Below are 23,079 nucleotides of genomic sequence, written 5' to 3'. Positions count from 1 at the left end.
TTCTCATATACCGGTAGGCTGGTTATTTTGATAACGTACAGGCGAGCACTTTGTATTACTTTGCACCGTTGTATTATTTGTACTCCGCACGAATGCTGTTCGCCATGTCAAAGATGTGAAAGTTTGATTGAATGATTGAAAGATTTATTGTTAATAAATGGGACGCTTTGCGTTCCCAAACAGTCATCTCTGTCCCGACAATCCCCTCCGTGGTAGCAGGAACCCCTATATACTACACTAATTACACATCAAAACCCTGCGGCTTATAGTCGGGTGCGGCTTATATATGGAGCAATCTGTATTTTCCTCTAAATTTAGCTGGTGCGGCTTATAGTCAGGTGCGGCTTATAGTCCGGAAATTACGGTACATGTCTTCAACTCATCACTGAGCTTGTTCCACCATTTAACTCTTAAAACTGAAATACATTTGTATTTTATATTCCTTCTTACTTTACAAAAATCAATATCCCCCGTAAATTATAGTTTTCTCCTCTTAATTGAAATAACCTAAGAATACAAGCTGGAAGGCTTTTGTTCTTTACTCGAAACATAATTTCCATTGTTTTTAAAAACACAATATCTGAAAATTTTAACACATTAGAACTTATAAATAATGGATTGGTATGCTCATAGTAGCACGCTTTGTGTATTATACTAATGATCCTTTTTTTTAGTTTAATTATTGTGTCTATGTTTGTTTTATAAACATTTCCCCAAACTTCAGCACAATATGTTAAATATGGAAAAATACAAGAATAATATAACATATGCATACATGTCTTATTCAGCATAATAGACATAATAGCAGCATCAACATTGTCAATCGATTAAAACAAAGTAATTTAGTTCTCTGTCAATCTAATCTTCTCTGGGCCAGAGTAAAGATGCCTGTAGGCCGTAATTTGAACACCCCTGGCTTATACCGTTTCTGAAAAGGAAATTGCACTTTTTGGGGGGGAATTTTGCCAACCATCCACAATCCCTGTGTGAGACAAGAACACACCTCTTTCTCTTTTACGTGTGTTCTAAGCAGAGGTGGGTAGAGTACCCAAAAATTGTACTCAAGTATGCGTACCGTTACTTTACAATAATAGAACTCAAGTAAAAAGTAGTCATCAAAATAATTACTTACTTGAGTAAGAGTTAATAAGTATTCTGTGAAAAAACTATTTAAGTATTGAGTAACTTGTGAGCAACTTCTGATTTATTTAGTAGCTATTTTTAATGGTTCTTGGACCACAATTGTAGTTGGTGTGAGCGTGTGTGTGTAAAACATAAAAATCATACACAATTTATTGCAGCATGGTTTCTCTAGTTCAGTGCTTCTCAAATATATTCTGTTACGCCCCCCCTAGGAAGATGAAAATATTTCGCACCCGCCCCACTCTCAATCATGATTATAAACAGTATAATTTGTCTATAAAATTGTTATAACTATACCTCTGCATAACATTGTAAGTTTATTAACATTAAAGGAAACACACCGGCCTTTCCTCATCTCCCACACTGCAAAAACTGAAATCTAAGTAAGATTAAATATCTCGAATAAGGGTGATATTTGCTTATTTTCTGTCTGATAAGATCATTCTTCTCACTAAGCAGATTTTATGTTGGAGTGTTTTACTTGTTTTAAGTGTTTTGGTCCTAGATGATCTCAGTAAGATATTACAGCTTGTTGCTGAGATGTTATGACCTACACTACCGTTCAAAAGTTTGGGGTCACATTGAAATGTCCTTGTTTTTGAAGGAAAAGCACTGTACTTTTCAATGAAGATAACTTTAAACTAGTCTTAACGTTAAATAAATACACTCTATACCAGACCTGGGCAAATTAAGGCCCGGGGGCCACATGCGGCCCTTGAAGCTTTTCAATCTGGCCCGCCGGACATTCCCAAATAATTTTTTTAGATCTATAATATGGAAAGTGTGGCTGCCATTATGATGTGCAGTGATGTTTTCTAACGACCGTATGTCTTGAACTATACAAAGTATTTCAATGGTTGGAATCTGCGCCTATGGATGATATACCAGTAACTATGGTAATCTAATTAGTTACTATGGTAATCTACGTCACAGCAGCTCAGACGAGGCACCAAGCAGTGTGGGCGGGAAGCGTTTCCACAGACGCGGAAGGAGATTTTCACAACAAAGTTCTAAAGCTTAGTGATATATCAGATATATCAGATCGTAGGTAGAACCCTTTGCGTTCATATGTCACTGTTTGTTGCATTTTTGTTGCGTAAAATATGTGACATTCATATATTGTCAATATTCAGTGTTTTATCGTTCATAGAAAAATGTAAAATTCCATTACGTTTTTTAAGGCGGTCTGTCATAACATTTTTTAGCATTCAATCAGACATTATCGTGAGGTTTTATAGTAGTGTTCCTAAAAATAGATATACCGGCCCCCAGACACATTTTTTCTCTAAAATGTGGCCCCCGTGTCAAAATAATTGCCCAGGCCTGCTGTATACATTGCTAATGTGGTAAATGACTATTCTAGCTGCAAATGTCTGGTTTTTGGTGCAATATCTACATAGGTGTATAGAGGCCCATTTCCAGCAACTATCACTCCAGTGTTCTAATGGTACAATGTGTTTGCTCATTGGCTCAGAAGGCTAATTGATGATTAGAAAACCCTTGTGCAATCATGTTCACACATCTGAAAACAGTTTAGCTCGTTACAGAAGCTACAAAACTGACCTTTCTTTGAGCAGATTGAGTTTCTGGAGCATCACATTTGTGGGGTCAATTAAACGCTCAAAATGGCCAGAAAAAGAGAACTTTCATATGAAACTCGACAGTCTATTGTTGTTCTTAGAAATGGAGGCTACTCCACAAAATTGTTTGGGTGACCCCAAACTTTTGAACGGTAGTGTATATTGAGTAAAACATGCTTGAAACTAGAATATCAACTGTTGCAAAGCTGTGTCATCAACACTCACAAGTATAAAACTACTTTTTTAAAGTAATAATTTCTTATTTCAAGCATGAAAAAAAAATCGTGACTTTGACACAATTGTGTCTTGTATTAAAACAGATGACAGCCAAATGGACTTTGCTGTTTTATGTTCAATGAAACAATAGAAAATACGTACTCATATAGTAGTACAGTTGTTATTTGTGAGAATATACCTATTATAAGGTATTTTTGGGTTCATTGAGGTTAGCTAATTTTACTTGTTTTGGAAAGTCTTGACCAGCCGAATTTTCTTGTTCTATTGGCAGATCATTTTGCTTAGTTCAAATTCATTTGTTTGTTTTTTCTTGTTTTTGAGCACTGACTTTTTGCAGTGTAGAATGTGCATTTCACTGTTATCAAATCCATTCAAATTCAGTTTTACACATCAACAAAACAATTATACGCTAACTGTATGCAATATGGGCAGCACGGTGGAACAGGGGTTAGTGCATGTGCCCCACAATACGAGTAGTCCAAATTTTCTTGTTCTATTGGCAGATAATTTTGCTTAGTTCAAATAAAATGCAGCTAATTTGTGTTTTGTTTTTTTCTTGTTTTTGAACACTGACTTTTTGCAGTGCACCATGATTACAGTAAAGCCAAGTGCTACACCCACCACCACCATCACACAATTTTTTTAATCTAACGAGTGACAATTAGTGCACAAGTGCTGAAAGATACAACCATCCCATCAGTCGGCATCCCACTCAGAGCGGACCTCGATAGTCACTGTTTTATGTTCTTGTTTGACATGTTAAGCAATAATGCTACATGGTAATGCTCCGAGGCTCTTATACAGTCGGCCATTAGTGGTAGCAAACAGGAGAATGCTCTCGGTTGTTGTTGTTGTTGTTGTTGACAGAAGTAGCTATTGTTGCTATGCGCTCTGTGAAATCAGTGTGCCCATGGAAAGTGTCAAAATAATTGTATAGAAGTTATCACACAACTTTGGGTTACATTGAGTTCAGATCGCCCTGCGAGAAGACAAAAGCTGTCTTTCATCTTATCAAGCAAAAGGCTTGTAAAACGCCACTGTGTGCGATGGGATGCGACATGGAGGTGTCGGTTTCTTTGATCTATTGACAGCCACAGGAAGACCTTGTCACGACCCGAGATCTACAAAGCGGAGAGGAAGCAGGACCTGACACCGCTCCTGGCACCTTTTCTTTGAACTGTTTATGACCGAGTGCAAAAGCTTTTTATGACCACCTCCCCTTAGGAGCAGCTGTGTAATGTAATGTAATGCTATGTAACCAGAAAGGGCCCAAATAAAAGTGGAGGCGTGGAGCTCCCTCGTCAGAGCGTGGTGGGAGACGTTTCTCCTCATGAGCAAAATTGAACCCTATCTCTGTTTGATTTCTTTGCTTCTTGTCTTGTCTAATAGATGTCATCGGTGTTTGAACCTGACAGAAAGAAGTTACCGTAATGCTTAGAATGATCAAAATACTGTAAATATTACGTAATATTGTATGTGCCTGTTACTACATTAGATACACACTTTTAGTATGCATATAAAACATTGGAGGGATTTATTGGCAAAGAAGATCGTATCTCCATCACCTGTCTTGTTAGACACCTCTTACTAGCAGTTTTTTACTATTTCGAATGCACTGAAAATGGAGAAACGTGCCTCACATGATTGTGAATGGGTTTTTTTTAAAGAAAGAGCTTAAATTCCTTACTTTATCTTTAATTACGACCTAAATTGCCTCTCAATGTTTTATTGTCCTTTCCTCCAATAACCATTGTTTGGAAAATTACTTTAAAAAAGTAATTAGTTATCGTTACTTGTTACTTTACCCAAAAAGTAATGCCATTACTAACTAAATTATTCTTAAATAAATGTAGTTAATTACTTGAGAAAAGTAATGAATGTGTTAAAAATGTATTATCTGGCATAAGCCGTTGATACGTTTCATGAGAGCAGAGTGTGCGCATGTGTGTGTGCCTTTAAAAGGCGGTGCCTGTTGCCAAGTGACATCAGCAAAAACACCCTCAGAGCAGCATTTCAGCTAAGCTGTGTTTGTTAGCTTAGCAGCAGCTCTGTTAAACCTTTTCACTGGATTGTGTTAGCGCTTGTTAATAAAGAGATTGAATGTGCTTCGATGGCTGTATTCCACAAACGGGGTATTGTAGAATAGCAAGCTTGTCACTTCAATCACTGATTTGTTGCTCGTTATTCCCACGTAGTACTTGTGTGTGTATGTGTGTGTTACATGTTTCCCGTGTGACGTTGTCTTCTACTTGACATCAAGTTCATTTTAGTGTGGTGCTGCTTGTTGCTTTCATTAAGAAAAATATATTACCTGCATTGAAATTGTTGCGCTTGTGACGCTGGCATGTTGACATACGACCCCATCAAAAGTAGCGTGCCATGTTACAAACGCTTTGGTAACGGCGTTGTAACGTAAATAAAAAAAACCATTAGATTACTCGTAAAAGTAAAGACAATAGCACTGCTGTTATTGGATAACACTCCCAATGACCTACTTCTGACGGCGTTTTTGGCGAGCATTTGACATCTTGCAAACGTCTAACATGACTTCACCTTTCATCCAAGTAGCAAGACAATAATAGTCCCTTTTGGACAAGTAGTTGAGTTGAGTTTGAGTTTATTTGGAACATGCATGCATACAACATGATGCATCACAATTTCCAGTTTCTCTATTCAACATGTTCGAAAAGGAGTCGGAAGAAGCGGAGCTTATTTAATCCTACCACTTTCCCTTTACATAGTTGCTAAAACTTTCGCTCAATTTCCGTTCTCAATTTATTCACAATATACTCCAAAGTAATAACAATAAAAATAAATAAATAATAATTAGTGAAGTAAGTTACATTTCATATAGTGAGATAAATAAGATTATCTAGAAAATGAATGGATGGATGAAATAAATTCAGAATGTTTATCGTGGTTCTTCTTCTTTGTACTTTGTAAACTCTAAGTTTGAAGAGTTTCTTGAAGTGGATCATATTAGTACTAGGGCTGCAACAACTAATCGATTAAATCGATTATAAAAATAGTTGGCGATTAATTTAGTCATCGATTCGTTGGATCTATGCTATGCGCATGCGCAGAGGCTTTATTTATTTATTTATTTTTTTTAAATAAACTGCAACATTTACAAACAGCTGAGAAACAATAATCAAAATAAGTATTGTGCCAGTATGCTGTTTTTTCCCCCAATAAAATACTAGAAAGGATAGAAATGTAGTTTGTCTCTTTTATCCGATTACTAATCGATTAATCGAAGTAATAATCGACAGATTAATTGATTATCAAATTAGTTGTTAGTTGCAGCCCTAATTAGTACATTGATTTATTTGCTTAATCCATTCCATCATTTAATTCCACATACTGATATACTGAAGGTCTTAAGTATTGCACGTGCGTACAAATGCTTTAAATTACATTTTTCTCTAAGATTATATTTCTCCTCTTTTGTTGAGAAAAATTGTTGTATATTCTTGGGTAGAAGATTGTAGTTTGCCTTGTGCATAATTTTAGCTGTTTGCAAATTCACTATGTCGTGGAATTTCAGTATTTTCGATTCAATGAATAAAGGGTTTGTATGTTCTCTGTATCCAACATGATGTATTATTCTAACTGATCTTTTTTGTAACACCATTAATAAATGAAGTGTACTTTTGTAGTTATTTCCCCATATTTCGTGGGAACAGTGAAGTAGCCTGCAGCCTATTGATGAAAAGTATCACTGTTGGTATTGTTATAAATGTTTTATCACTGCCTCCCTCAGTTCTGATAAGTTTTGTCCTCCCCGGTGTAAATTATTAATTCAAATTCCTGCAGGTAAAAATCAATGCAAGCAACCACACAATAGAAGTACTTGCATTCAACAACATGGCAAGCAACACTGAGGATTTATTAAAAACTTAAACAACCCGAACTTTAAAAACATTATCAAATGGAAATCGTGATAACTGGATTGCATGGCCGTGGGCTGTCATTTTGAAGATAAAATCTTCCTTCCTGCTGCTGAATTACTGATGCACGAGGAGCCACGAGAGACACGCTGGCCCCCAAAAAGTCTAAATGTCATTTGCGCTAATGAGAAAGAGAAATGTCACCGAGCGGAGGTAAGAGTGAGACCAAATGAGGAGCATCGCGTCACTGGGCTGGTGTCAGTGTACGGTTACTAGCCACATCATTAAAGTATCAATTCAAGTTCTAAAGTCACAGGGGAGCTGGAGCCCATCCCAGCAGACATGTGGGTGAGTCAGTCACCCGTCAATCACAGGCCACACAGAGAAAAACAATTTCCCACCTTTAGCGTCGTCAAATAGCCTAGCCTGCATTTTTTAGGACGTACTGTTGGATGTCGTGGTCAAAAGTTTACATACACATACACTGTTTCATCTGACATCACATGGACAAAGATAAGACCTTCTGGAAGAAAGTTCTGTGGTCAGATGAAACATAAAATTAGCTGTTTGGCCACAATACCCAGCAATATGTTTGGAGGAGAAAAGGTGAGGCCTTTAATCGCAGGAACATCATGCCTACCGTCAAGCATGGTGGTGGTAGTATTATGCTCTGGGCCTGTTTTGCTGCCAATGGAACTGGTGCTTTACAGAGAGTAAATGGGACAATGAAAAAGGAGGATTACCTCTAAATTCTTCAGGACAACCTAAAATCATCAGCCCGGAGGTTGGGTCTTGGGCGCAGTTGGGTGTTCCAACAGGACAATGACCCCAAACACACGTCAAAAGTGGTCAAGGAATGGCTAAATCAGGCTAGAATGAAAGTTGTAGAATGGCCTTCCCAAAGTCCTGACTTAAACGTGTGGACAATGCTGAAGAAACAAATCCATGTCAGAAAACCAACACATTTAGCTGAACTGCACCAATTTTGTCAAGAGGAGTGGTCAAAAATTCAAGCAGAAGCTTGTGGATGGCTACCCAAAGCGCCTTATTGCAGTGAAACTTGCCAAGGGACATGTAAGCAAATATTAACATTGCTATATGTATACTTTTGACCCAGCGGATTTGCTCACATTTTCAGTAGAGCCATAATAAATTCGTAAAAGAACCAAACTTCATGAATGTTTTTTGTGACCAACAAGTATGTGCACCAATCACTCTATCACAAAAAAAATAAAGAGTTGTAGAAATGATTGGAAACTCAAGACAGCCATGACATTATGTTCTTTACAAGTGTATGTCAACTTTTGACCACGGCTGTATGTTGCAATGGAGCTTTGAACCCAGACTACGAGCCAAGCTAATGATGTATGCTGCTGTCCCCATTTCAAAAGCATCAGTCCAGGGCATCCATCCATCCATTTTCTACCGCTTATTCCCTTCAGGGTAGCGGGGGGGGGGGGCGGGGGGGGGGGGGCGCTGGAGCCTATCTCAGCTACAATCGGGCGGTCTTTCTCAAATAGTGAGGCGGGTCCCCCTGGGGAGGTGGGCGTGATGTGATGCCGGGGGGGGCGCGTGTGACCTCGGGGAACATGCTTTTTTTTGCCGCACCAGTATATAATGAAGCGTACGTAGCACTTGGCTTCACTGTAACCACAGTGGTAGACGAGGAAAGACCGGTGTGTTGTTTCCTTCAATGTCAATAAACTTACAATGTTATGCAGAGATATAGTTTTAACAATTGCATAGACAATTTATACAATATTTATATTCACTGTGGAGAGTAGGGGGGCGTGAAATATTTTCTTGTTCCTAAGAAAATATTTGAGAAGCACTGAGAAACACGTAATATTTGTGTGTGAGGTGGTTTAGCTTTTTTTTTTAAATAAAAAGCAAGCATGGGAAAATGTCACGTCACGTCATTGAGGTCCTTAGGGTGTTCTTTCAGTCTTTGTCTGAATATTTCCTACAAAACAAACAGTTCACCTTCACTTTAAAGAAGATTTTTTGTGACAGGTAGAGTGCTGAAGAGAATACATGTATTCCTCACTTTGGACCTTTGACCTCAGCTGCCTTGAGTCTTATGTTCTTTAAAAAGAACATACTAACATGAGAGAGCGACGTCATGAAGTTTTGACAAAGATTCTCTGGAAATTGTGACAGAGCGTCGAAGAGAAAACACGTACAGTACCGGTCATGTCTAATCTTTGACCTCAGCTGCCTTGAACATTTTTAATTTGATCTTTTCCAAATGGACAGATTCATTGCCATAACGTTAGAAAGCGACGTTATGAAGTTTCAATGAAGATTCTTGGAAATTTGTCACGGTATTTGTAACGTCAAGCAACACACCCTCTCTTTTTTGAAACAGAGTATTTGTGATAGAACAAATCCGTACCTGTAACGTCTAACCATTGACCTCAGCTGCCTCGATTGTCTCGTGTTCGATCTCTTTCAAATGGACAGAATTCTTGCTATGATGTTGGGGAGGTATGCCATGAAGTTTTGATAAAAATTCCTGGAAAATTGTGACGGTAGAGTGCTGAAGAGAAAACACACCCATTGCATGTAGCTTTTGACCTCGGCTGCCTTGACCATCTTGATTAAAAAAACATTCTTAGAAAATGAGAGAGCAATTTAAGAAGTTTTAATCAAGACTCTCTGAAAATGTTGACGGGTAGAGTGCCAAAGCGATAACATGTATCTGATGCATCTAAACTGTGACCTCCACTGCCTTTATCGCCATAGGTCTGACCTCTTTACAAATTAACATTGATGAAGATTCTTGTAAATTTGTGACATGTAGAGTGCCGAAGAGAAAACACATACCTATGGCATCTAAACTTTGACCTCAGCTACCTTGAGCTTTGTGGATCTAATCTCTTTGAAAACGAATGCAATTATTGCTGTGACGTTAAGCAACATGCCCTCTCTTTTAGAAGAAGATTCTTTGTGACAAGTAGAGTGCCGAAGAGAAAACACGGACTGTACCTATCATGTCTGAACTTTGACCTCAGCTGCCTTGATCGCTTGTGTGCGATCTTTTACAAATGGACAGAATTCTTGCTATAACGTGAGAGAGATGACCTGAAGTATAGATCAACATTCTTGGAAAGTTGTGACGGTCGAGCGCCGAAGAGAAAACAACCTGTCATGTCTAAACTGTGACCTAAGCTGCTTTAAACGTCTTGAGTTTGATTTCTTTCAAATCAACATTTCTATAACGTGAGAGAGGAATGCCATGAAGTTTTTGATTGTTTGAAAATTGTGACGGTAGAACACTGAAAAGAAAAATAATTACCTGTCTTGTCTAAAATATGACCTCAGCTGTCTTGATCACCATTGGTATGTTCTCCCTAAAAAGCAATACAATTATTGCTGTGACATTAAGCGATATGACCTACATTTTTAAGAATATTTTTTTGTGACGAATAGAGTGCCGAAGAGAGAATTTGCACCTGTCAGCTCTGACTTTTAATCTTGTAAGTCAGCTCTCTTTTAAATGTATATAATTATTGCTATAACATGAAGCTTTGATTAAGATTCTTGGAAAATTGTGATATGCAGAGCGCCAAGAAGAAAACACGTACCTATAGCGTCTAAACTTTGACCTCAGCTGCCTTGAGCTTTGTGGAACTGATCATTTCGAAAACTAATAGAATTATTGCAGTGATGTTAAGCAACATGCCCTCTCTTTTTGGAGAAGATTATTTGGTGACAGGTAGAGTGCCGCAGAGAAAACATGTACTGTATCCATCATGTCTAAACTTTGAACAGAAGCGATCAAGGCAGCTGATATCAATCTCTTTCAAATGGGCATAATTCTCTCTGTAATGGGAGAGAGATTACTTGAAGTTTAGATGAAGATTCTTGGAAAATTGTGACAGTCGAGCGCTGAAGAGAAAACAAGTACTGTACTATCATGCCTAAACTTTGACCTCAAATGCCTTGAGTTTGATCGCCATCAAATCAACAAACGTTTGCTGTTACATGAGAAGGACACCATAAAGTTTTGATTCTTGGAAAATTGCGACGATAGAGCTTCGAAGAGAAAACAAGAACTGTACCTATCATGCCTAAATTTTGACCTCAAATGCTTCGAATGCCTTGAGTTTGATCTCTTTACAAATCAACAAATTCATTGCCATAACGTCACAATACGCAGTCTATTTATTTATTTGTAAACAGAGTATTTGTAACGGATAGAGAGCCAAAGAAAAATTCCTGGAAAATTGGGACGGTAGAGTGCTGAAGAGAAAACAGACACCCTTCTCATGTAACTTTTGACCTTTGCAGCCTTGACCGTCTTGATTTAAAAAAAAAACATTGGCTATAAAATGAGAGCAATGTCATGAAGTTTTAATCAAACCTCTCTGAAAATGTTGAAGAGTGCCGAAGCGATAACGTAATTGGGCTAGTCCCTTTTAAAACCATTATACAGTAATTCTTGCTGTGAAACTATATGACGTGACATGTTTTTAAGAAGCTTCTCGGAAAATTGTGACGGACAGTGTCAAAGACAGAACACATGCCTTTCACGTCTAAAATGTGATAAAACCTTCCGGATGTAAATGTTTGGGTGTTGATGTTGCATCATGGAGTGCATCATCTGGCTCCACCTTCTCGCTCTTTGAAGACGCACTTCTACTCCAGTGTGACGTTTTGCTAGGTCGTCGTCCAAAATACATAGGAAGCAAGGCAAATAGGTTAAGAGCGTGCTCTATTTGCACATGTTTGAAGTACATGGGGGGCTTTGAATCAATGCCCCCCAGACGTAGCTCCAACTAAAGACATGTATACATATTCAATAAGGGAACTCTCACACATGAATAATGGATGCATGCCAAGTGCTACAGATGGAGAACAGCAGTGTGCCGCTAATTGTTGACCACTATCGCTTTGCCGGCACATCAAGAGTAATAGCCTACTTGCTTTATTTCAAGTCAATTGCCACTTCTGATAGAGTAGTAACAGCCAAGAGGGGACCCGACAAGATGCAAGAGGAGCTGCAGAGAAGGACATGAACATGACGTCGCCTTCCGACTCACAGATCTTTAACAGAGTGACTGCCTTCATGCGGATATCATCTGACGGGCGGCTTGGTAGAGTGTGACGGTTGGTGGAAGCTAGGGATGTTCCGATCGGGGTTTCATGCTACCGATTCCTATACCGACCATCCATTAGTGAGATCGGCCAATATCAATACAGATCACATGTATTAACTGTAAATTTCCCATGTATTTATGGTGGGTGCTATTGACAGTTTACCAATATCAACACAATATTTGACTAGTTCCCTATTCTATTTTTTTACATAAAATTGCTTGAGCAGAATAATGTCAGTAGCTCAAAATAACTAAACAAAAGCAAAAGCTACCCTCTGCTACTTACAGTGGTGGTCAAAAGTTTACAAACACTTGCGAAGAACATGGATGTTCTTTGTGCCCGCTGAATGGGTTCGCAACAGAGTGTGAAGCGACTGGGATGAGAATCAGTCCATGGTTCTCGCCCGGAAAAGGGTGGAGTGCCATCTGCGGGTTGGGAAGCTTCTCGGAAAATTGTGACGGACAGTGTCAAAGACAGAACACATGCCTTTCACGTCTAAAATGTGAAAGGTGGGTTGGGGAGGAGATCTTGCCCCAAGTGGAGGAGTTCAAGTACCTCGGAGTCTTGTTCACGAGTGAGGGAAGACTGGATCGTGAGATCGACAGGCGGATCGGTGCGGCGTCTTTAGTAACACGGACGCTGTATCGATCCGTTGTGGTGAAGAAGGAGCTGAGCCGGAAGGCAAAGCTCTCAATTTACCGGTCGAGCAACGTTCCCATACTCACTTATCGTCATGAGCTTTGGGTCATGACCGAAAGGACAAGATCACGGGTACAAGCGGCCGAAATGAGCTTCCTCCGCCGGGTGGCGGGGCTCTCCCTTAGAGATAGGGTGAGAAGCTCTGTCATCCGGGAGGAGCTCAAAGTAAAGCCGCTGCTCCTCCACATCGAGAGGAGCCAGATGAGGTGGTTTGGGCATCTGGTCAGGATGCCACCCGAACGCCTCCCTAGGGAGGTGTTCCGGGCACGTCCGACCGGTAGGAGGCCACGGGGAAGACCCAGGACACGTTGGGAAGACTATGTCTCCTGGCTTGCCTGGGAACGCCTCGGGATCCCCCGGGAGGAGCTGGACGAGAGGGAAGTCTGGGCTTCCCTGCTTAGGCTGCTGCCCCCGCGACCCGACCTCAGATAAGCGGAAGGAGATGGATGGATGTAAAGAACATAATGTCATGGCTGTCTTGAGTTTCCAATAATTTCTACAATTCTTATTTTTTGTGGTAGAGTGATTGGAGCACAAAGTCGTTTGTCACAAAAAACATTCATGAAGTTTGCTTCTTTTATGAATTTATTATGGGTCTACTGAAAATGTGACCAAATCTGCTGGGTCAAAAGTATACATACAGCAATGTTAATATTTGCTTACATGTCCCTGAATACAGGCTACCGGCGCACTAGTCTTCTGTTTACTGTCCAAGGAGCCACAAACAGCTCAAAACTCAGACTAATTACTAATTAGAGGAACACAAAATGCAGCTAATTATCGAACGTGCAAAGCTTGTCTCGCTTGCGTGGAATTGATTTGTGTGGTGTCCCGTCCCACACACAAGGACATCGATCGGCCTGCAAATAACACGGAAGGTCGGGAGGAGCCAATAGTGGCCTATCAATAGCTGCAGTTAATACATTACATTATTAGGGACATGTTTTCTGCAACTTTGGACCGTGTGCTCGAGCGGAAGGCTTTTAATTAATGAATTCACGCCAGGAAATGTAATTGGGGGAGGAAGCACAGCATTTTGTGTGGAAATTACAGTGGTTTGGGGTTGGGGGGGATAATAAAAACAAATGAAGTAGAAAGAGTTTGTTGGAGCCAGACATCACATTAGCATATTTCCATGAGGGCTTTTTCCCCAGGCCTCCTCCGAGTATTCTCCTGCCTGCGATCAATTAAGAGAGCTGCTAATTAAGGCAAAAACATCACAGCAGAATTTTGGAGTTTGAATGCGGAGATGAGACAAGTGCAGATGATAATCTGACTTTTTCCAGACTGAACCTTAGGCTGAAACTTCATAATGCTGTAGGCAAATGGGAACGGCGGCAAATAGGTTATTTTTCACAAAATGTTCTGGACTGGAACCTAGGGTTGTACGGTATACCTGTATTAGTATAGTACTGCGATACTAATTAATCATATTCAGTACTATACCGCCTCTAAAAAGTACAGATCCACCACCCCCCGCACCCCTGTCATCCTCACGTCGTGTTATTGCTGGTTTACGAGCAGAGGAGCATGTTCGGCAGCGCACAATCACGGAGTACTTACAATCAGACACAGTGTGTCAACAGAAAAGGGAGACTGGACGCATTTTGGCTTAAAAACTAAAGATAAAGGTGAAGTTATAACACTGAAACGCCCTCAGGAAGAGGTGCTTTAAGACATGGCTAGCTAGCTAATGGCTAAAGTCCAGCCGCAGTCTGCAGTGATTTAGCTACTTCTAAATCACTAATCCTCGCCTCCATGGCGACAAATAAAGTATGTTTCTTACAAGTATCATCCCTGCAGGAGGAGGAATAGCTAAACATGCTTCACAACACACTGTAGCTCACCGGCGTCACAATGTAAACAAACACCATTGGTGGATCTACACCTGACATCCACTGTTGACCACATTAACCCTGGCAATGGACCCTGTGTGTATATGTATGTTATGCCATTGTTTACAAATTTGGTAAGTAAATAACCAAAAAATTTATATTTTGTTGTTTTCCTACTGTACCGAAAATGAACCGAACCGTGACCTCTAAACTGAGGTATGTACCGAACCGAAATTTTTGTGTACCGTTGCACCCCTAGTATCATCACTATGACGTTACCTTACATACAATGTTCCGAGGTGTGTATGCCCGCCTCCACCCACAGAGACAGAGTGTGGAAGACTGACAAGGACATAGCGACTATGTATCAAAAAAAAAGGCTAAAGAAGAGGATTCCAGTAGGAACCAGAGCAGCTGTGCTCAGTTCCATGCTCAAAGAGGATTAAGGCACTTGTCATCTTGGAGGTGTGCTTGGGCTCCTTGGGGGGGAGGGTAGAAAGCTCTGCATCACAGTAAATACATTTGAAAAAACAAGCTGCGAGCCACAAAAGGCCCCCGGGTCGGACTTTGGACGCGACACGTCATGAAACAGCTGCCATGACGGTGACTTTAGATGCAGTCCACCTGCAGTGATAATTAATGAACATGCGGCGACTCCCACTCATGCGCCACCCAGGGTAAACAAATCCAAACATGGCCGCACATAAATCATCTGGCTCCAACTCGGATGTAAACTAAAGGCGATGGCTTCTTAATCGTAATTGAATTGGCGGGAAATCCCGATCGTCAATATTCCTCGCTGGGCTGGGTATCATGTTGTTGGGGGCTTAGTTCCACTTGACGGCTTCGTTGCCTCCGTTCCATTCAGTGTGGGATGTGCGGGCGGCACTCCAAGCCTTTTCTGGTCTCGGCTTACATGAAAATATCACATAATTACTGCAGGAAAAGTCATCAAGTCGGCTCGGGCTATTTTTTAATAATTCATGGCTGATAGAATCAAAGGACGTTTAACTCGTGCCGTGCTGGAAAGAAAAAAGCCTTGCAGAGGTTTTAAACCCCCGCTTCCAATCGGCTCATTTGGTGCAGTGCCTTGTGCAGCGACAATGGCCAAGAGATGCGCTTGTCAGCTGACACGGCGTCCTTGTTGAGATATCTAGACACCCTTTCGCTTGGAAGTGTCAGGAAAATCATCTCGTGCTTTGATGACTGAAGGCAAGACACAACTTAATCAGTCACTTAAACACTGCAGCTGCTTATTGTCTCAGCGGTCAACTGTGGTTTAAAAACTTTAACACAAGCTAAGCTAGACATTAAAAGGGGTTTGAAAAAATGTATTATTAGTATAATTTGTAAAGATTTTTAATCGATTAAAAAACTCTTCTTTTTTTTAAATATTTATTTTCATTTAAATATCTATTTTTTATCAAATCAAAATCTAATCAAATCAAGCTTTATTTATAGAGCGTTTTTTATACATAAAATAAATGCGACGCAAAGTGCTTTACAAAGTTAAAAACAATACCCCGGTGACCCATAACCCCCATTATCACATACGTACGCACGGACAAAGATACCAAACACACACACAATCACACGACATACACACGTTTGCAACTATATGGACCAATGATTGCATGGCTGATTACAGAGGAGACATGTGAGTAAACACTATCACAGGAGCCATCTGCACCAGGAGGTCATCAGACCATGGCCACCAGGACGCTGACACAAAAGCGTCCCCACAAGCAACTGAGGAATGTTGGAAAATAAAAATAATAGAACTTGTAAAATAGTAAGAACCATGTGTAGAGATAAAGATTAAAATACAAGTAAGACATATGAAGATTAATAGAAAAAATAGAATAAAATAAATAAAATGTAATTTAAAAAAATATATATATACACAGGTATATATATATATATATATATATATATATATATATATATATATATATATATATATATATATATATATATATATATATATATATATTAGGGCTGCAACAACTAATCGATTAAATCGATTAAAATCGATTATTAAAATAGTTGCCGATTAATTTAGTCATCGATTCGTTGGATCTATGCTATGCGCATGCGCAGAGTTTTATTTTTAGTGTTTGGTTTTTTTAATAAACCTTTATTTATAAACTGCAACATTTACAAACAGCTGAGAAACAATAATCAAAATAAGTAGGGTGCCAGTATGGTGTTTTTTTTTCAATAAAATACTGGATAGGATAGAAATTTAGTTTGTCTCTTTTATCCGATTATTAATCGATTAATCGAAGTAATAATCGACAGATTAATCGATTATCAAATTAATCGTTAGTTGCAGCCCTAATATATATATATTATATATATATATATATATACACACACACACACATACATACATATGGAGTTTGCATGTTCTCCCCGTGACTGCGTGGGTTCCCTCCGGGTACTCCGGCGTCCTCCCACCTCCAAAGACATGCACCTGGGGATAGGTTGATTGGCAAAACTAAAAGTTGGCCCTAGTGTGTGAATGTGAGTGTGAATGTTGTCTGTCTATCTGTGTTGGCCCTGCGATGAGGTGGCGACTTGTCCACGGTGTACCCCGCCTTCCGCCCGATTGTAGCTGAGATAGGCTCCAGCACCTGGGAGGTGTTTCGGGCACGTCCGACCGGTAGGAGGCCACGGGGAAGACCCAGGACACGTTGGGAGGACTATCTCTCCCGGCTGGCCTGGGAACGCCTCGGGATCCCCCGGGAGGAGCTGGACCAAGTGGCTGGGGAGAGGGAAGTCTGGGCTTCCCTGCTTAGGCTGCTGCCCCCGCGACCCGACCTCGGATAAGCGGAAGAAGATGGGTGGATGGATATATATATATATAAAAAACATATCTTATTATACTTTGTTGATTTAACTATCCAAAAACTTTTTTTCAAACATTTATTGTGACTCAGTCATTTCCAAGAAGCATAATAGATGCAACAAATTGCATCACCAGATTGCCTAGTCTATAAAATCCGCTACACCTCCCTAATACCGAAGTACATGTCAAACTACTTCCATAATGTAAATGACCGCCATAACCACAACACCAGGGGGAGCTCCACTGACCGTGTTAAACCCAGATTCCAATCTAACAAAGGTCTTGACTCATTCTCCTTCTACGCCACATCAATGTGGAATGCACTCCCAACAGGTGTAAAAGAAAGGACATCTCTATCCTCCTTCGAAACCGCACTAAAAGAACACCTCCGGGCAACTTCAACCATAAACTAACACCCTCCCCGGATTGTTAATAATCAAATGTAAATAATCAAATGTAGATACTTGTTCTTATGCTTTCTGATCTCTCTCCACTACTTGCTGTACATATCCTACCAAGTCAGACCTACACGGTTTCAATGTCCATTTATCTGATGATGCAATTGGTGATGACTGAAGTGCTGATATCAACCCACACCCAGGATTGTAAATAATGTAAATAATTCAATGTATTTACTCTGATGATTAACTTGTGTGATGACTGTATTATGATGATAGTATATATCTGTACCATGAATCGCTTTAAGTGGACCCCGACTTAAACAAGTTGAAAAACTTATTGGGGTGTTACCATTTAGTGGTCAATTGTAGGGAATAGGTACTGTACTGTGCAATCTACTACAAAAAGTCTCAATCAATCAATCAATCAGATGCAGCTGTGTGTAATTACACATTTGACCAGCAAGGGGAGTCCTGAAGCGTCAACAAAGTCTCGAACCAGCTGGCTCAAGTGGTGCAATTGCCTCATAACTTCATCTCGCCATCACTACAAATTGACCTCACATGTATTTTCGCCGTGGAATAAATAAATTATAAATACATTCTTAATAAACGTACCTCCTCTCCTCGCCGGCTGGACGTGTGACGTCCTCGCCGAGTGAAGACGCGCTTAATTTCCTCACACCAACTACACGCCGTGACAACACAAAAAAACAACCTCGCGTAAACTATTGGCTTATTGGCCGTAAAAGAGCAGAACACTTACATTTGTAACTTTTCTTTATAAACATTTACTCACTGTAGTTCTGTCCCGATCAGAGCCAGCTGCGTGTTGATGCTGTGACGAAGTGGCGTGTGACGTCACTACTTACGCCCATTTCCCTTCACACTACCCGGGAACATGAATACCGAGTTAACATGCGGCTCTACTGGCCACTTCCCAACCCGGGAACATGATTACAATTACAATTACATTACTTGTTTAGTAAGTCATAAAAACAATTATCAGACCTCTTTTATGAAGGATTGTAGTTAATCATAGGACTGGCACCCAAACATATTGTTTTACACCCAAAAATTGATTAATTTTTATGCTTTTATTTATGCCATTTAAAAAAAAAAATGTATCGATATCCCTTATTTTATTTTGCTTGTATTGTTTTTAACATTTTGGCTCATTTAGCTGTGTTTTTATAACATGTTCTGTACTTACAGTGATTTTTATTCTGCCTTTTTACCTCTCTGTTTTTCATTTGTACAGCACTCTGAGGCAGTTTAAAAATTGTGCTAGATAAATAAATAAACCTTCACCTTACCGCATGCTGGATATTAAAGAAGCTGGCTCATAAAGCAAATGTTTGCAATAATAGCCGATAAAAATAAATAAAAATAAGGTAAGCCAATGTATTGTTATTTTGGATTCATCTGTTTTCATATGATGTTTTATACTCCAACAGAACTGCAATCTATTTGTGGCGAGTGACGCAATGATCGAACTTGCATTATTGGCCGTGGGGCATTTGAAAAAGGGAATAAAAACCAGGAAAAGCAAAACATATGTTTTAAACTACTATCTTTCTTTTGTCACTTCTTTTTCAATTGTGTTTGTTTTTAGTACATGCCTCGTATTCCCAAATAAATGGCTAATACTACTGCTAATCACTGTAAATAAATTGTTTTTAAAAAAAAAGGTGGTAATTCACTTTCATAAAATATTATCAAATACTTTTTGGTCTCATTTATTTGCAATGGTAAAATAAATGATACAATAATAAAATAATATAAATATAAATTAAATGTAATCATTATTATATAAATATTATAATTAAATATTATAATATAATAATAAAAACAATGATAAAATAAATAAAACATATTGAGTCTTTCTGACCTTCTACTGTATTTGTATCTGAAGCAGCACTTTTTTATCCTCCATGAAAACATACATAGTATTATTAACTCTGTTTTGTCTGGAATTTCATCCACCTAATTGGCAGCCACATTCATTCATTCATTCATTCATTCATTCATTCATTCATTCATTCAGCAGGGCATTAAAACATCCTAAGAAACAAAACAAAACACAAACTCTGGCTTCCTCGCTGATAAAAGACGGTAGCAACATGCATCTGCTCGCTCACAATCACCCCACTTTCCAGTGTGGCGAGTCAGAGTACTACAAGAGATACTTTAATGCAGTGAGTACAGCTGTATTTGTAGTCTAATTAGCAAGAATAATGATGTCACATATAGTGTAAAACACCCCCCAAAAAATACACGGTGTAAAAACATAATTTTGGCAACATTGTGATAAGCAGACCAGCCAGTAAGCCACGCCCTCAGCCTCTTCAGCTTCCACACACACATGACCCAGAAGCATCATCTTAGGCCTATATGCAAATTAAGTGATTTATACTCAAATGTAAAAAAAAAACAGATTGGAATCATAAAAAAATACATGTATAACACAATAGATGCACTGCAAAAAGTCAATGTTCAAAAACAAGAAAAAACAAAACAAAAATTAGGGGTATTTTATTTGAACTAAGCAAAATTATCTGCCAATAGAACAAGACAATTCGGCTTGTCAAGACTTTCCAAAACAAGTAAAATTAGCTAACCTCAATGAACCCAAAAATAACTTAAAATAAGTATATTCTCACTAATAACAAGTGCACTTTTCTTGGTAGAAAAAAAAAAAGAGAGAGACCTTTTTGCTCAATTTGTTGAAAATATTCTTAAATGAAGTAAATGCTAGTGCCATTATCTTGACATAATGACATGCGCTCGGCATCATGATTTATTTTTTTTCATGCTTGAAGTAAGAAATGATTACTTTAAAAAAGTAGTTTTATACTTGTGAGTGTTGATGACACAGCTTTGCATTAGTTGATATCCTAGTTTCAAGCATGTTTTACTCAATATAGGTCATATAAAATCTCAGCAACAAGCTGAAATATCTTACTGAGATCATTTAGGACTAAAACCCTTAAAACAAGTAAAACCCTAACATCAAATCTCCTTAGTGAGAAGAATTATCTTATCAGACAGAAAATAAGCAAATATCACCCTTATTTGAGATATTTAATCTTACTTAGATTTCAGTTTTTGCAGTGTGGAGCAGCCTGTGGGTACTTTTAGAGGGGTTGTATCCAAAAGTCTTTGCTAAGTTAGTCGTTTCTTTAAAAAGAAATACTTAGAATACTCTAATATATGCTCTGTCTTTTTATTCAATCAATAAAATTTGGTTATGGCTTCGTTATGAGCAAAGGCGACCAAATAGCAGGAATTTGAACCGATTCAGTAGCTATTCCCAATGTCTGGGAATCGGTACAGGTATTCAATTCTCGTTACTTTTATGTGTATTCATGTGGTAATAAATGTTCAATTTTTAATAACGATGCATTTGTTTTGTTTAATTTAACATTCAACACAGAGCTGACAATCGTAACTGCGCTGTCCAGTTGTTATATTGTGTTTTCCTACACTTCTTTACCATGAATGGATTAAGTTGAAAAACTTATTGGGGTGTTACCATTTAGTGGTCAATTGTACGGAATATGTACTGTACTGTGCAATCAACTAATAAAAGTTTCAATCCATCAATCAAATTCTAAGTCTCATTTGCAAGTAGTAGACTTTTTATTTAGTGGTCATTCCAAAAACGTTAAAAAAGCAGAAAGCAGTTTTGTAGGAATGTTGCCGCACTGTCAATAAATTCAACAAAACTGAAGGCAAGATTAAGATTGTTCAAGTTGAAAGAAGTAGTCTTTGCCGTGAAGTTGAATCTGCCAGTCTTGTCTTTTGTTGAGTCCTACAAAGTGTTTATACTGTAAGTATTGTACTGGTTTGTACGCTACCTGTGTGATTGTAGCATTGTAGCACCTAAACCGTCTTTTTTATTGCCAAATTTGGATGCATTGGAATCGCCGTGTAAAAATCACTAATGCTAATCAGTAGCATTTATATGGCATATCCAATGTGAATTAGCATTGCGCTACAGCATTTTGAAAAGGGAAGCCTTAACTTTTGAGCGCTTTCTATCAGGCATGTTTGCTTTGTTGACATTGAAAAGTGAGCAGATGTAGAGTCTGCAACCGGACGTGACATCGTGTGCAACAATGGTATCAAATATGGTACCGGTTTGATTTCACGTGAATCGGTACCCAGTAGTACTGTCGGAAGTCTGTCGGCACCTATAAAATACCAAATTTGGTGCCCATCAGTACTTCGAGGTGAACATTTGAATTGCTGTCCTGTTTTTTATTGCCATGCTTTTATTCTGAAGCTTACTTTGCACAGTAAAGAACAGCACTGTGTGCACGTTTGAACGCTCAGCAACTAGACCAGGGGTCGGCAACCCAAAATGCCGAAAGAGCCATATTGGACCAAAATACAAAAAAAAAAAATCTGTCTGGAGCAGCAAAAAATTTAAAGTCTTATATAAGTGTTCTAATGAAGGCAAGACATGATGTAAGTGTCTATATTACCTATATTAGCCTACTATCAAAATGACTTTAAAAGTCTTATATAAGTGTAAAAATGAAGGCAACACATGATGTAAGTGTCTATATTAGCTATATTAGCCTACTATCAAAATGACTTTAAAAGTCTTATATACCGTAAGTGTTATAATGAAGGCAACACATGATGTAAGTGTCTATATTAGCTATATTAGCCTACTATCAAAATGACTTTAAAAGTCTTATATAAGTGTAAAAATGAAGGCAACACATGATGTAAGTGTCTATATTAGCTATATTAGCCTACTATCAAAATGACTTTAAAAGTCTTATATAAGTGTTATAATGAAGGCAACACATGATGTAAGTGTCTATATTAGCTATATTAGCCTACTATCAAAATGACTTTAAAAGTCTTATATAAGTGTAATTATGAAGGCATCACATGATGTAAGTGTCTATATTAGCCTACTATCAAAATTACTTTAAAAGTGTTATGTAAGTGTTATAATGAAGGCAACACATGATGCAAGTGTCTATATTAGTTATATTAGCCTACTATCAAAATGACTTTAAAAGTCTTATATAAGTGTAATTATGAAGGCATCACATGATGTAATTGTCTATATTAGCCTACTATCAAAATGACTTTAAAAGTCTTATATAAGTGTTATAATGAAGGCAACACATGATGTAAGTGTCTGTATTAGCTGTGTTAGCCTACTATCAAAATGACTTTAAAAGTCTTATATAAGTGTTATAATGCAGGCAACACATGATGTGTCTATATTAACTATATTAGCCTACTACCAAAATGACTTTAAAAGTCTTATATAAGTGTTATAATGAAGGCAACACATGATGCAAGTGTCTATATTAG

At 38.5% G+C, this 23,079-nt stretch overlaps 1 protein-coding gene across 1 annotated transcript in view; it reads right to left on the bottom strand.

The window, feature by feature from the left end:
* The window catches only part of LOC133644964 (complexin-2-like), a 259,003-nt gene extending 240,341 nt beyond the window's left edge, over nt 1–18,662 (bottom strand). Inside the window, exons 1-2 of the mRNA XM_062039732.1 lie at nt 18,536–18,662; nt 18,355–18,424 (exon numbers count right to left, since the gene is read on the bottom strand). The gene's annotated coding sequence lies outside the window, so the exon portion shown is untranslated. The remainder of the gene's footprint in view (nt 1–18,354; nt 18,425–18,535) is intronic.
* Nucleotides 18,663–23,079: the final 4,417 nt, after the last annotated feature.

This window comes from Entelurus aequoreus, linkage group LG28, assembly GCF_033978785.1.
Source record: "Entelurus aequoreus isolate RoL-2023_Sb linkage group LG28, RoL_Eaeq_v1.1, whole genome shotgun sequence".
In the NCBI taxonomy this organism is placed as follows: Eukaryota; Metazoa; Chordata; class Actinopteri; order Syngnathiformes; family Syngnathidae; genus Entelurus; species Entelurus aequoreus.
The sequence above is the reverse complement of the archived record's forward strand: the minus strand, read 5'-3'. Positions and strand labels throughout refer to the sequence as shown.